This window comes from Chelonoidis abingdonii, chromosome 6 (genome assembly GCF_003597395.2).
Source record: "Chelonoidis abingdonii isolate Lonesome George chromosome 6, CheloAbing_2.0, whole genome shotgun sequence".
Lineage (NCBI taxonomy): Eukaryota > Metazoa > Chordata > Testudines > Testudinidae > Chelonoidis > Chelonoidis abingdonii.
Window position 1 is genome coordinate 121,641,834 of NC_133774.1, and position 17,079 is coordinate 121,658,912.

Below are 17,079 nucleotides of genomic sequence, written 5' to 3' on the forward strand. Positions count from 1 at the left end.
CTCCATCCAGTGTATACATAGATGGCGCTCACTGACTTGGGAGCCATTCAGTATTTCTTTGTATCCTCATTATTCCTTGTGTTGCCCCAGGCATTATTTACTGCACATCCAGACCCCACAACAAATGCAGACTTACTTTCCTTATAGATTTTTCTATGGTGCTGTCATTGTAATATGTAGTTTGTTACAGGCACTAATGGGTTTATTTTCACAACATCCAACCAAGGTGAGGTGATATCACCACTTTATACATGGGGAGCTGAGGCACAGAGTCTGTCTCCTATTTCCATCTCAACCTCATCCCGAGTGTACACCTCCTCCCTTTTTTCCCTGCCTGTCCTCCCTTAGCAAGCTGAACCCTTCTATACCAATAATGCAGTCATGTGAGTATACTACCAAGTTTCTGTTATGCCAGCCATGTCATAGTTGTGTTTATTAACTAGCATTTCTAGTTCTCCATGCTTGTTCCCCAAACTTCTCACGTTAGTATACAGACATCTATGATACTCATTTGATTTTCACTCTTATGTTCTCTTGTCTCTCCCTTATCCCTGCTATAACAGCCAATGCGCTCCCGCAGATTCTGACTCTTCTCCCAGGTCTCCATATTTTTTTGACTTTTGTCTACTTTGTGGCCTTTTGTCTCCTTCCCCATGTCAAACCTAGTTTAAAGCCCTGATCACTAGGTTAGGCAGTCTATATCCAAAGATGCTCTTCCCTTTCCTCGATAGGTGGATCCCATCTCTGCTGAGCAGTCCTTCTTCCCGAAACAGCATCCCGTGGTCAAGGAAGCCAAAGTCCTCTTGGTGACACCATCCTGGCAGCCAGGCAGCATCTGTCTCTGCCTGGTCCCTTACCCTTGACTGGAAGGATCAAAAAGAACACCACCTGTGCCCCCAGTTCCTTCACCCTTATTCCCAGAGCCTTGTAGTCACTTCTGATCTGCTCAGGTTCACACCTCACAGTATCATTAGTGCCACATGGACGAGCAGCCTGGGGAGTAGTTAGAGGCCTGAATGATCTTTAACAGTCCCTCCACAGTATCTCGGATATGGGCCCCTGGCAGGCAGCATAGCTCCTGTGATGTCAGAAGAGAGTCACCAACCACAACTAACCTATGTCTCCTTCTGGGAGTGGTGGCTGCGATCCCCCCAGCTTTGGAGATACATGGCTTCTCCTCCTCCACCTTCTGGGACAATTCCTCATCGCTCATTGACAGGCCAGCATAACTGTTCTTTATCATGATGGTCAGTGGGTTGGGAGCAGGGGCAGAGCACTGCCTGCTGCCAGAAGTAACCAGGGAGCCAGTGTCCTCCCTGTGACAGAACCATAGCCTCCTTCCATGGTGGTGAGACAGAAATCCTCTCTAGCTGGATAGCTTCCTCAGCCTTGGAGGTCTCCATATGAATACTCTCAATGAATTCCTAATGTTCATGGATGCTCCTCAGCCTAGCCACCTCCTCCTATAGTTCTCCTACCTGCTTCTTAAGAGATTCCACCAGCAGACATCTTTCACACTGGATGGTTCCCCCAGCCTGGCTTTCTGTGGAACAATTTAATGAGGAACAATTAGCAAGTTCATGCAGTAAGTGGTGGACAACTGGATTCTGACAGGAAGCCCACTCCTGTTGGGACCAGGCAGGCATCACTAGGAGTTGAGGGTGACAGTATGCTCTCACACAAAAAGTTTATCTGTATCTGGCCTAAGGCTGTCCCACAGGTACAGTCATACTGTCTCTCTGCCCTTACACTACATTAAAATATTCTTAGACTAAATTCCACTTTTCCATGGAGGTCATACAACAGGTTACTCTTTCATAGAGTCATAGAAATGTAGGGCTGGAAGAGACTATGAGAAGTCATCAAGTCCAGCCCCCTGTACTGAGGCAGGACCAAGTAAACTAAGACCATCCCTGACAGCTTTTTGTCTAACCTGTTCTTAAAAACCTCCAGTGAAGAGGATTCCATAACCTCCCTTTGCAGCTTATTCCAGAGCCTCACCATCCTTATAGTTAGAAAGTTTTCCTAATAATTAACCTAAATCTCTCTTGCAGCAGATAAGTCCATTATTTCTTATCCTACCTTCAGTGGAGATGGAGAACAATTGACTAACTCATCTTTATAACAGCCCTTAACACCTCTGAAGACTTATCAGGTCCCCCTCAGTCTTTTTTTCTTTATTGCCTCCTGTGGGAGGAAAGGGATACAACTTCAGCCATGGATCTCTAGGCAGGAAATGCCCCAATTCCCCTTTTGTACTTCCATTCCTAGATGATAATGTGGAAAAAAACCTCTCAAATTTCAATCCTAATACAACCATGTTGCTTATTACTCTCTATTTTCATTACTGTAACCATGCTTACCTACACACATAAAGTCCACAGGGACCAGCTAACACAACCGTTTTGCATTTCTTGTTGGCTTCAGGTCAAAGCGCACATAGACAAGATCCTGGAGATCTTTGTTAACTGCCTGTATGAGGCATAAGGCTCCATGACCTTCCTAATGGCACTGACAAGCCTAGCAAAGCTTCTGCAGCTGCTGAAGATAATCAAGATATCTGCCTCCATGCAGATAATCCTGCTAGCCTGAACCTTCTTTGATGCAAATACAGAATGGGGCAGGAGCCTGGGGATTTCACCAGTATGCTTAGGTCTCACTAGTATAAACTGCCCATTGTAAGTCCATGTTACTATTATATTAAGAAGACAGTCAAATTCTCCAGCAGAGGAGGTGAAATCCCTGCTGTGGGGATGGGAGAGATGGTACAACCCTGAGGCTCTCTGGCTTTATATAAGAGGGTGTGCACAGAATAAAACACTGTTTGGTTGCTATCACTGTTAATGGTCGCAACTGTAAAATTCAAAGGCAAATAGTAGCCATATAGCATTTTGATGTCAGCATCCCATAATGACTTACAGTAAATTGTAGGGCTAATGCTATAAAAATGGTCACTCTCCCCCAAAGAAATCCCATCTGATTCCAGCCCTGTTCCAAACATCCAGGGAATGGGTTAGATGAATCTCTGAAAATGAAGAATTCCAAATTCAGAGAGTGGCAGATAAAAGCCTATTCACAAACTGTTACAGTTCCAGCAATGGGGAGGAATTAGTCTGTAAATGCAAAGGACTCGCAGTCTTTCAGGTCTCATCCAGATCCGTTCCCTTCAGGAAGACAGCAGTATAAGAATGGCTTCCTTCGAGCACTTTGGGAACTGGCTTGGATTTAAGAAGCAAAAGGCCTAGGGGACACTGATCCACCTCCAGCTGGCAAAGGTAAAAACACCTGAGTGCTCATGCTTTCCATGTGATGCCACCAACAGGAAGGCTGGGAGTTAGGTGGCAATCAACTGCATTTACATTATGAACATTTGATAGGAGTCAGTGCTGAGGGAGACAATTTTAAGTCTGTCCATGCATCACACACTCCCCCCTGCTCTTGGGGAAGTTCAGTCTCCTGGTATTGAAGGTCCTAATGGTCTGGGATGGTTTTGCTATTAGCATTGTAATTGATTATTTGTATTGTCGTAGCGTCTAGGAGCTCTGCTCACGAACCAGGACCCCATTGTGCTGGGTGCTGTACAAACACCCGAAAGTTTCTTCCTGACCCAAAGAGCTTATAATTATTTTGTGAGATTTCTTGCAACCTATCTCACTTTCACTGAATTAGCTCCACCTACTTTTCTTGTCGTATGTACCCTGCAGTGCAGTGTGTGTTGTATTTAGCCACAGAGTGTAAAATCTGCTCTCTCTCACGAGCCCTAGAAGAGTTACCATGGTGATGATTTGAGCCTCACCTGTGTCCTTTTCTCTGAAAAGTCACAATTTGTTGCAGTGCTATCTTCAATGTCATTTCTGAACTGGATACAAGACACTGGGTGATGCAATTGTGAGAGCGATATGGAAGGCTCCAGAAATTAAAGCAAGCTGATATGGACACAGGATGAGAGCTATGTTCTCTTAGCAAAAGCCTTTTCTTGAGATAACCGTCCTGCATCAGAATGAGTGGCAAATACGACATATGGTCCCATGTTCACTAGTCTGTAATGGCAGACTTAGCACTGTGGGCCTCCATTCCAGTCCTTGCAGCAGGCTCAGCGGTTCAGGAAGCCCACCTTTTCCTCCCATTAAACTTAAGTGTTCGGCTTCACTGGGCTTTTTTGTTCTTAAATGTTTCTGAAACTAAAAAAGGGGAGATGAGCTGGAAAGCATTTAAAAAGCCTGATTCTCCATCACCTTGCACCTTGTGTGTTCATTTACACCTGAGCACCAAGTGGGTGTGGGGAAATGCTGCCACAACAGGCTGGAGAATCAGGTCCTTTATTGTAGTGAGAAGGTACTGGGAAATATGGAAGCCATTTTAGCATTTGCAGAACTAATAAGATGGGGTTTTAACATTGGCTAAAGGAAAAATACTGAGAAAGTTGAAAGACAATGCTGTGAATAATGTTCCACTGGATATTTAAAGCTGTAGACAATACAATGATTTCTATTATATGATGCAGTGGCTTCTGAAACAAAATGGATATGATCACTTACCAAATAGGTGGCTTATGAAAGATTAATTTATTGCATAACAAGATATTAAAGATGCATCATGTGAATTATGGGAAGCAGCATGGTCTAGCACAGGCCTGTGAATCATGATGATAAAGTTTTAGTCCTGATTCTGCCCCAGACTCACTGTACCTGTAGATAAAATATTTAATCTCTCTGCCTCAATGTCATCATTGGTCAAATGATTTTGAGACCTAGCTTCTTCAGAGGATTGCTGTGAAGATTAGTTCTATAATGTTTGCAGAATGCTTTGAGATCTTCAGAGAGAGGTCATGTCCAGATGATCTTCATATGGTGATACAAAGGCAACATTCCATAATGTGCCCAAAATTCAGATACATGATGATACAGCTCAAAGAACAAATCCAAAACCAATTCCATTGTAAGATGATCAATATTTGATTTAGTCCTAAGTGGAGCACAGGATCTGGTCCAAGAGGTGAATATAGCTGGACTGGTTGGTAATACTCACCATAATATAATTAAATTTAACATCCATGTGGTGGGGAAAACACAGCAGCCCAACACAGTAGCATTTAATTTCAGAAAGGGAACTACACAAAATGAGGGGGTTAGTTAAACATAAATTAAAAGGTACAGTGCCAAAAGTGAAATCCTTGCAAGCTGCATGGAAACTTTGTAAAGATACTATAATAGGGACTCAACTTAAATGTATACCCCAAATTAAAAAACACAGTAAGAGAACCAAAAAGTGCCACCTTGACTAAACAACAGAGTGAAAGAAGCAGTGAGAGATAAAAAAAAAAAATCCTTTAAAAAGTGGAAGTTAAATCCTAGTGAGGAAAATAGAAAGGAGCATAAACTCTGGCAATTAAAGTGTAAAACTATAATTAGGAAGGCCAAAAAACAATTTGAAGAACAGCTAGCCAAAGAGTAAAAAAGTAATAGCAATATGTTAAAGTACATCAGAAGTTGGAAGCCTGCTAAAAAAACCATGGGGACAGTGGACGATTGAGATGCTAAAGGAGCACTCAAGGATGATAAGGCCATTGTGGAAAAACTAAATGAATTCTTTGCATCAGTTTTCACGGCTAAGGATGTGAGGGAAATTTCCAAACTCGAACCATTCTGTTTAGGTGACAAATCTGAGGAACTGTCCCAGATTGAGGTGTCATTAGAGGAGGTTTTGGAACAAACTGATAAACTAAACAGTAATAAGTTACCAAGACCAGATGGTATTCACCCAAGTGTTCTGAAGAAACTCAAATGTGAAACTGCAGAACTACTAACTGTAGTCTGTAACCTATCATTTAAATCAGCTTCTTTACCAAATGACTGGAAGATAGCTAACGTGACACTAATATTTATAAAGGGCTCCAGAGGTAATCCTGGTAGTTACAGGCTGATAAGCCTGTCTTCAGTATCAGGCAAACTGGTTGAAACTATAGTAAAGAACAAAATTGTAAGTCACATAGATGAACATAATTTGTTGGGGAAGAGTCAACATGGTTTTTGTAAAGGGAAATCATGCCTCACCAATCTACTAGAATTCTTTGATGGGGGTCAACAAGCATGTGGACAAGCAAGATCCAGTGGATATAGTGTACTTAGATTTTCAGAAAGCCTTTGACAAGGTACCTCACCAAAGGCTCTTAAGCAAAATAACCTGTCATGGGATAAAAAGGAAGGTCCTCTCTTGGGTTGATAACTGGTTTAAAGATAGGAAACAAAGGGTAGGAATAAATGGTCAGTTTTCAGAATGGAGAGAAGTAAGTAGTAGTGTCCCCACTACTTGGGGTCTGTACTGGGACCAGTCCTATTCAACATACTTGTAAATGATCTGGAAAAGGGGGTAAACAGTGAGGTGGAAAAATTTGCAGATGATACAAAACTACATAAGATAGTTAAGTCCCAGGCAGACTGTGAGGAGCTAAAAAAGGATCTCACAAACCTAGGTGAGTAGGCAATAAAATGGCAAATGAAATTCAATGTTAATAAATGCAAAGTAATGCACATTGGAAAACATAATCCCAACTATACATATAAAATGATGGAGTCTAAATTAGCTGTTACCACTCAAGAAAGATCTTGGAGTCATTGTGGATAGTTCTCTGAAAACATCCACTCAATGTGCAGCAGCAGCAGTCAAAAAAGCTAACAGAATGTGGGGAATCATTAAGAAAGGGATAGATAAAGAGACAGAAAATATCATGTTGCTTCTATATAAATCCAAGGTATGCCCACATCTTGAATACTGTGTGCAGATGTGGTTGCCTCATCTCAAAAAAGTTATATTGGAATTGGAAAAGGGCAACAAAAATAATTAGGGGTCTGGAACAGCTTCCATATGAGGAGGGATTAATAAAACTGGGACTTTTCAGCTTGGAGAAGAGATGAATAAGGGGGGTTATGATAGAGGTCCATACAATCATGACTGGTGTGGAGAAAGTAAATAAGGAAGTGTTATTTACTCTTTCCAATAACACAAGAACTAGGGGTCACCAAATGAAATTAATAGGCAGTAGGTTTAAAAGAAACAAAAGGAAGTATTTTTTTCACACAACACACAGTTAACCTGTGGAACTCATTGCCAGAGGATGTTATGAAAGCCAGGACTATAACAGGGTTCAAAAAAGAACTAGATAAGTTAATGGAGGATAGGTCCATCAATGACTATTAGCCAAGATGGGCAGGGATGGTGTCCCTAGCCTCTGTTTGCCAGAAACAAGGAATGGGTGACAGGGGATGGATCACTTGATGATCACCTGTTCTGTTTATTCCCTCTGGGGCACCTTGTATTGGCTACCATCAGAAGACAGGATACTGGGCTAGATGGACCTTTGGTCTGACACAGCATGGCCGTTCTTATGTTCTTATATAATGTTGCATTTTTGGCAATGTAACCCATATTTACTTTGAAGGACTTTGGGTTCTAGTATAAAGTGGGTGTCTGGCAGATGAAACCATGGCAATACCTGCAATACTCTGGAGCATTAGGATAGTTGGTAGAATGGGGAGACTGCAGAGAGCTGCTGGTTCTTAAGCTGGAGTCTAGGTTTTTCAGCTGGAGCAGCTGGACTTCAGTTTCTACTTGCTGTCATCAGTTTTTGTTTCAACCAATGAGGCTGGATTGGGGGCTCAGCTCAGAGACGCTGGTGCGGAAGCCCAAAAGTGAAACCAAACTCAAGATGTGTAAATATTAGTGAACTGAAACTAGTGCATTCTGCAAATCTCCGGTGAGTCTCACTGAAGAGTCACTATCTGCTCATCTTCCTTGGTGCACAGATCAAACAGATGATACCACCACATTGCTTACCTCAGAAAAATTGCCCCCATGCAATGGGGAACTTATAAAATAGGAGAAGGGTTGAATAGACATTGAGAGGAAAGTAAAATGCTACAAACTTGCTAGGTTTTAAGCCAGGGGACTTGAGTGACCCATTTCAAAACTTAAAACAGTAAAGTCAAACAATTCCTAACTTAACACACAGACTAGATTGCCATTTGTTCCTTCATAATATTGGACAAATATCTTTGTATAATATATACATTTGAGAGGAAGACTCATTTATATGTGATTCGTGAAGCCAAAATAGCTCAGCATTCACTGAGGTTTGCTTTCATCAAATACAGTTTGACCATCTCTAAGATCTGAGTATCTCAAGTACACCCAGAATGATTTTATCTATAAACTGCCACAAGCTGGCAAGTTGTTTGTAACCACAACACCTAAGTCTCCTTGTCAGCATTTGGGGCCAGCAATGGTATTGCTGTAGTCCAGCACTGCCGATGAGTCAGTGGTTTTACTTCCACCTTAGATTGGGCTACTTTTATAGCTTTAGCCCAGGTTTAGGGGTACGTGCCTTGGCAGACCCAAAAGATTGAAAGGATAGATCCACAAAATCAATGACATTTGATGAAATACTCAACAAACCCACACCTGACAGAGGCTGGCCTTCAAAGGGCAAGTGTCAGACGTGTAATCATTCTGTCTTTCCAGCATACTTTTCTGATCTGATTTGATGGTAGTTGCTCTCGTGACATCATAACAGACTTAACAGGGTGACTGTTGCTGGCAGTTGGCAGTTGCTGACTGCTGGCTCAGTGTGACAGTGAGTAACCCTCTTGGTTTCACAAAGTGGCGGCAGATGAATAGACCCACATGTTAGAATAGACCCACATGTTAGATGTTATCTGGGAAAGAGACTTTACCGGCAAGGCCACGTGATACACTTAAAGCTGTGTGACCACTTTCAAAGAGGCATCAGCCAAGGGCTGACCAGCCCACCTAAAGAGTCAGGCCCTTGATTTAGTCTTGGGTCAGCTAAAAATGACTTCCATCATACTAGGACCAAGAAGCAACATTTGACCAACTGCAGAGGGGTGGAGCTGAGGGGCTGCAGAAATGAAGTGACTGAATCTTATGTGAGATCTGGTAGGAATAGGGTGACCAGATGTCCCGATTTTATAGGGACAGTCCCAATTTTGGGGTCTTTTTCTTATATAGGCTCCTATTACCCCCCACCCCATCCCAATTTTTCACACTTGCTGTCTGGTCACCCTAGGTAGGAAGCACCCTAACAAGTAACAGGGAGATAAGCTGCTTTAGGGAAAACATGGGGGCCAGTGAGCTGACTGTGTCCAGAAGAGGGGGTCACAGGCCAGGTGGTACCAGGAGGATAACGAGAGGATGTGTGGGGAGCTGCCCCAGAGTAAAAAGGACAGAGAGTACAGCCTGCAGGAGCAACCCCAGATGCTGCACTAACAAGGAGCTGGAATGAAAGCAGCAATCCCCTAGCTGCTATGGAAATAAAATGGAATACTGGCAGCCTAAGGGGCTTTAGGGTAGTGTGGGTCTTAGTCACTCCTAAAGGGACTGCATCCAGGAGGGCTGGCTAGCCCTTAAAGAGAGAGGGCCTTAGAATTAGGTTCACTTGAGGTGAGACGCAACCTTCAGCACAAATGGGAAGTTACAGGCAAGTAGCCAACCAGTGGGTTGGTCAACATTGGGAAGTATCACAGCAGAAGCTATCACACCTGGGTGACAATGCGTGGGTGTGGGATATCAAAGGGGGCCACACCTGCATACTGTCACCACAGCAAGACACCATCCAGCAGAGGGTCGAGTGTGGCTAGACATAGTGAAAGGTCTCGTAAAAGGCCTTACCAGACTGAACAGCTTCTGGCTAGCAATTAAATAATCCTGTCTAGTGCACAGGTTCCCACAAGAGGGCAGCAGCTGCTTAGTCCTTGAACACTTGCTTAGGTGCACTGGAAAATCATTGCAACTGTATTGTGCGACCCGTCTTTGAGACACTGCTTTTAAAAATGTCTCTGTTAGATAGGGTGACTAGACAGCAAGTGTGAAAAATCGGGACAGGGGGTGGGGGGTAATAGGAGCCAGCCTATATAAGAAAAAGAATAAAAAATCAGGACTGTCCCTATAAAAACAGGACATCTAGTCACCCTACTGTGAGATCTAATGTTTAGGTATTGCTTTGGCTCAATTATTGCTCAACTCCATTTTTTTTCTCCTTTCTTTCCTTTTGATGTATATGGTACTTGCCACAAAGTGGACTGTGCTGCGAAGTGTTGCCTGGCTGCTGGCTGAGGAGGGTTGGTGAGTGGTATGTGCGTTAGGGAGTTACCCAGCTGCTGGGTGAAAAGGAAGATGGGTGGGGATTCGGATGCCTGGGGGATGTTGGGTGGGTAGATTGCATGGGTGGGGTGGGTGCGTGAGGGACAGTGGTAGAGTGGTTTGCCTGAATGCTGGGGACTTGAGTCATCAAGGTGATTGGTGGTATAGATGCTGGGGAGGTGCTTGACTGGAGAATGGAGGAGCTTGAGAAGGAAAGGCTCCTGGATGGGATGGATTGTTTGGGGCTGATGAATGGGGAGCGTGCTGGGGGATGTTACCTGGGAGTGTTTTGAAAATGTCACTCATAACTGCTTTGTAGGTAGTATTCCCATCTCACAGGTAGGGAAGATACTTCCCTTCTTCACAGGGAAATTTTTAGGTTTACTTTCATTAATATTTTAAGCACTCTGAGAACCTCAGTTGGAATGTGCCACAGAAGTTACTTAATGACAGAATTGCTTAGCATATGCTACAAAGCAGCTTGTGTGATTATGAAGAGAATTTATAGATCTTATTAGTGGACTTTCCCTTTGGAGGAAGGGTATATCTGTATAATAATTTTTAGAAATGAATGAGTTTATCCTGGTAAATAGATTGCCTAGGGTCATGAGTGAGTTCAGGCCCAGTCACTAGATGCTGTAAGTTATAAAACATTATTTTCTATAAGATGACTGTTTTGAATGAATTCTCATTTCTCTGAACCAAGATTGATCCTTGATGTCTTAAGAAAAGTTCATTAATTTTTTCCCATGGTTACAGTGGGTAAAATGAACTTTATTTTAAAGTCTAACCTGTAAACTTTATTAAGGGCTATAGAAATCAGTTAGACTGCTGATAATAAAACTACAGAAGTAAACCATTTTATTAATTAATTCACAAGTGCTATTGTGGTTCCTGTTTTTTGCTTTGGAAATTCCTCTTTATTTCCTTGCTGCTTTTCTCTTTTATTCTTTGTTCATCATACAGCTGCTTTGAAAAGTGCGCTGGCTCATGTGGTACATTTATGTATCAGTAATGAGATGAGTGATAGGAGCTTTTGAAAAGCCCATGTGTTCTCTTTTCTGTGATTATGAATTTGATTTGCATTAGGATGCATGGGCTCTGATGATAAAGCTCTGTAACTCAAGCTTTTCTATCCTTGTCATACGTACATCTCTGCCCCCTAACTAAACACCATCATTACTGCTATCACTACTGGTGCTCTAAAATCTCTTTCATTTAAAAGATAATGTAAGTCTCTAGGTCTTGCATACAAAAACAGCTTTCAGAATGAAAGCTCAGTGTAAGATGGCAGATGAAATTCAGTGTTGATAAATGCAAAGTAATGCACATTGGAAAACATAATCCCAACTATACATATAAAACGATGGGGTCTACATTAACTGTTACCACTCTAGAAAGAGATCTTGGAGTCATTGTGGATAATTCTCTGAAAACATCCACTCAATGTGCAGTCAAAAAAGCCAACAGAATCTTGGAAATCATTAGGAAAGGGATAGATAATAAGACAGAAAATATCATATTGCCTCTATCTAAGTTCCATGGTACACCCACATCTTGAATATTTGGTGCAGATCTGGTCACCCATCTCAAAAAAGATATATTGGAATAGGAAAAGGTACAGAAAAGGGCAACAAAAATAATTAAAGGTATGGAACAACTTCCATATGAGGAGATATTAATAAGACTAGGACTTTTCAGCTTGGAAAAGAGACAACTAAGGAGGGGATGTTATGTTATGACAGAGGTCTATACAATCATGACTGGTATGGAGAAAGTAAATAAGGAAGTGTTATTTACTCCTTCTCATAACATAAGAACTAGAGGTCTCCAAATGAAATTAATAGGCAGTAGATTTAAAACAAACAAAAGGAAATATTTTTTTCACACAATGATAAGTCAACCTGTGGAACTCTTTGCCAGGGGATGTTGTGGAGGCCAAGACTAAAACAAGGTTCAAAAAAGAACTAGATAAGTTCATGGAGGATAGGTCCATCAAGGCTATTAGCTAGGATGGGCAGGGATGGTGACCCTAGCCTTTCTTTGCCAGAAGTTGGAAATGGGTGATGGGATGGATCACTTGATGATCACCTGTTCTGTTCATTCCCTCTGGGGCACCTGGCACTGGCCACCATTGGAAGACAGAATAGTGGGCTAGATGGACTTTTTGTCTGACCCAGTATGGCCATTCTTCTGTTAACCGCTGCAATGATGGCTGCCTGAAGAGTCAGGCAGCCTGGAAGAGTAACTGACGGGAATGACCTGACCCATTCACCCATGAAACATAAAGATGGCAGTTTAAATGTCAACAATATGTAACTTTAGTGCTCTTGTGGTCAAGATGGAGTCTGTTCTGCGAGCAGCTCTGGCCAAGAGAAGGAGCATGCAGGAATGAAGCAGGGAAAGTCCCTTACCCCCCAGGCACCTGTTTCAACCCCCCCAGAGTGAACACACACGCCAGAAGAGTACGATGAATATAGGAAAGGGAAATATTTATTTACTCAGGCATGAAAGGAGAAAAACAAAAAGGGGAGAGCTAGGCGGAGCCATAAAACAGGGTTGCATTCAACACAAGGCCCCACAGGCCCAATGGTACGACAGTTTGAAAGGGCAGACACTGAGCAATGTGTCTGCACAAAGAGTTTAGAAGTCATGGTCAAAGTTCCATCTGGCAGTGAGTCTTGGGTGCTCCTAATCATCTTCGCCACCAGCAAACTTTCAGCAGTGCTGATGAGTTGCCTTCACCTTAGATGGGGAGACTGATAGATTTAGCCCTGGGTTTAGGGGTACCTGTTCTGGCTGTCCCAAAAGATTGACAATTACTCAATAAACTATATTCCCCAGAGCACTGAAACAGGGTCCATGCCTGCTAACATTGGAAAAAACTGAAAAGCTTAAGGGTTTCCTTTCAGCTGAATTCACCTCTCATCCCCACTTCTGTTTCTTCTATACTATTTGAAAAACATATTTTATGCATACATATACACAGCCTAGCACACACAGAGGAAAATACTGTGTCGCCTATTTAGGTAAATCCCATGGGGGGGCATCTTTTTGGGCAGCATAGCCACTCTGTTTCCACCCTTTTCTGTTTAAGGTCATGTTATAGTATCAATGGCCATGATACTCACAAGCATGGCCCCAGTATAAAGTCCTGATTTTTCTGAGGCAATGTTGAGGGTCTGTGAAATATCCTCAAACTCTCAGGCTGTGCAGCTACAACTATGGCAGGATGGTGACAATAGCAGATCTAGCTTTATCTGAAAGCGGATTCAAAGCCCCAACAGATGAGGACTCATTGACTATCAGGTTTAATTGATAAGATGGAGCAGAGGGCATCTGTCTTAACAGCTACCACTTCTGACCCTCTATTTCCTGCCTAGTGGGGTTATGGCAGAGCAGAAAGAAGCCAAAGTGTTGGTTACAATCAAAGCATTGAAAACTGCCAAATAAAACCCCCTGGTCCTGGATTTTGTTCCTGAAATGAAAACAAAACAGACAGGCCAATTAGCCACGTGAGAACTTCCAAAGGTTCAGAGTTCAGATTCACTATGGATAATCACTACACCAGTTCTGGGTAAAATAAGAAACCTTCTTTCTGAATCTCTGCCCAGAACTCACCTTTGATTAATTCCATGGAAGTCAAGGCTACTCATCAACTCCCAGGATTAAGCTCCCAAAGCCCCCAAATCATTTAAGATATAGGTTACAAGTATTTATGAAATGAACCAGTCTACATAAATAAGCGCCTGAGAGACACTATACACGCTCAGAGTATCATTATTTGTATGCAATTTTGCTGTCATTTGTCTCCTTTCTGAAGAAGCTGAGCTGTCTCTCTCTGAACTGATGGAGCAGCACATTTGTCTTTTGAAGCAAGACTAATCTTTATGTTACTTCTAGAGATTAGTTTCATCTGCTGACTGCAACAAGGCTTGAGATTTTCCATTAACACTCGAAAGACTACATTTTAAATGAATGTTAAAGGAGTGAGCTGCACACAGGGATTTAGCCATATGCCTTCCATTAATGGAAATGCGGACTGAGCAGCTAAATCCCTGTGAACTGCACTGAAAGTTTACCCCCGAGATTGTGGCACAAAAGCAGTAAAATTCAGTGGATGTATTTAATCAAGCTCCTTTGCTCCACATTACAGAAATTAAATAAATGTTTTCCATGGGAAGCAATGTATTAACCATTGCTTCATTATTCCAGTTGGTAGGGATTGTACCAAGTAGGGTGACCAGATGTCCCAATTTTATAGGAATAATCCCTATTTTTGGGTCTTTTTCTTAAATAGGTTCCTATTACCCCCCCACTCACTGTCCCAATTTTTTACATTTGCTGTCTGGTCACCCTAGTAGTACCAAGATACAACTGGCTGTATTCTGATTTGCAGTTTGAGGTCTAGATCCCCATGGCCCTATATCCTGAAAATGTCTTGAATATTCATTAATTCCTCAAATGAAATAGGGAAGGTATACTCTGAGGCTGACTGAATGCTGTAGTGGAAGGAACTTGAGTGAGATTTCCAGGACTGGTATCTTGCTAGCTAGGAATCCAATAAATGAAGCGGATCCAGCACATAATTCTGTGGATCTGTCTGTCTCCAATTGCCCTTGGTCATGACGACATTTTGGACTTAGACATGGAGTAGACATCACTTGATCTCTGATAGGCTCTTAGTCTTAGCACCTTTTAAAATAATAAACACTTTTCATATGGGCATGCTTTAAAGAACATTTCCTAGACACCTGTTGCAATAATTCACAGGCACACCTTTAGTATCTGAACCACCCTGCAAGTAGGGGTGATATTATTGCATTCCTATTCAAGTTTCTATAGTGCAAATGCTCACATCACAAAAACATCCCCACAGCTAGCACTCAGTGGCATCCTTGTTGGGAGAGGCCAAGGACTGATTGACTTGTAGATAGAACAAACTCTCCCCAGGGTCAAGACTCAAGCACATTAGCTAAGTAGATTGGGGGAAGCTGACAAAAGCCATGCAAAACTGATTTCATGAATATATATAGGACTTCAGTCACTGGGCTGTGAATCTGGAGTCTTTCACTAAATTCAAGAATTAAAGAATTTATATAACTAGGCAAAAAGACTCTTACGTGGAGTGAAAACCAAAAGACTCTATCACATCTGCCAAAAAACTTAGAGAATGTCTCCATTTTCTCAAAAACACAAACATTGAGAAGCCTGGAAATTAAACAATTGACACCACAAAAATGCAGGTAATGGGATTCAAACAACCTTAACTCTTCCCTGTGTTGCCACCCTAAGAAAAAAAGAGTGGCACCCTTATCTCTCTGTCACACAGGTTCATCTCATCAGTGACCACAGAAGTGTTAATACCTTACTCCTAAACATCCAGGGGTCATGCACATCTAGCCTTCTTCATGACTAAGCACAGTTCACAGAAAAAGTGCCATCTGCTAACAATTTCGGACTGTATAGACTGCTACTAAGGGTGAAGATTTTCTCTGTTTACAAAACCTCCATGTACTGACAATTATACACTTGTCTTTTCAGCACTTTTTGTACCTACCTGTTTAGGTAGACATTATGAAATTATAGCATATGGAGAAAGCAAAGGTCATGTGACATGCATAGTGTCAGAGGTTGTGTACTCTAAGGAGGGAGTCAACCACTTGTCACATATGAAGACTATGGCATATCCTCTCCAATATTACAGTATTTTCACTTTGAATACAGAATTAATTTTCTGAGACATTGCAAATATATCAGTTGATTAGTTTACGAGTTAAAATTAATTAAAAACAAGTCCTTTCAGAAATTTAGTACCTTGTGTAAGTCTATGTTTTTGTCCCACATCGTCTTTATAATAGAATAATTCAGAATCTTCAAGCTTACCATATAGGTATAACTTACTGTAATCTCATGCACTGGCTACATTTGAAGTCTTTTTCGGGCTTTATGAGTCTTTTTTACCATGAGTCTTCAGAAATGAAAGCCTCTTCAGCAGGGGCTGACAAATAATATTCTTCCGCAGAGAATTCCAGAAAGAAATGCCTCTTTTCAAAATGGCTGACATATTATTCTCACTGGAATTGAAGCCACAGGTTTCCTAGTTAAGAGGCCCTCTTTCAAAATGTCCATTGTCTTCCATTGCTCTCAATGGGAATGATGTCATACTGCTCTCTTGGAAGATTGTGGCCTCTGACAGCACAGGCCACTAAGTCCTTTGGAAAATCCCAGCCTAAGTCAATAGGATCAGCACTATAGAAAATCAGGACACTTATTTAGATACCTAAGTCACGCTATCTGGAGTGGCTCACATCTGAGAGTGCCAGTCTCAGGACAGACTGTCAAAGCTGGGCTGGTGCCCCAAAGTGGTGGTATGTTCTAGAATTAGATTTCTCCAACTCAGTAACAAGTGTGGTCTCCTACAGCACTGTAACAGTCTTACCATGGAGTCACAGACAGTCCCTTTGGGCTCTCCAGTCTATCTTGCCACCCAGGCAAGCCGGACTTAGTGACAAATGGTCACTTACACCAAAGATCACAAAATATTCAGGTTGCTTCCAGTCCCAAGAGACCAGGCACTTACCCCAGGTCAATTTGTATTTCAGATCTCACCCCAAGACAAGGCTTATAGCCAATTCTGTAAAAATACAACTAAAGGTTTATTAACTAGGAAAAATAAATATGAGAGTTATTTGCAGCTTAAAGTAAGCATGTATATATTCACCAATGAGTTTCAATCTGTGATTCAAAAGGTGACAGACATAGGAAGCTGCCAGCATTGAATGTCTTTTCAGGGTTTAATCCAGGTCTTTGCTTTTTCGTTTCTTAGCTCCAGCCCTTGTAAGAGATAAAACTAGTTAACATGAAGATTTTATTCATTTCCCTCTTCCATTGTTCAAACCAATTGGATGAAGCCTTCTGCAT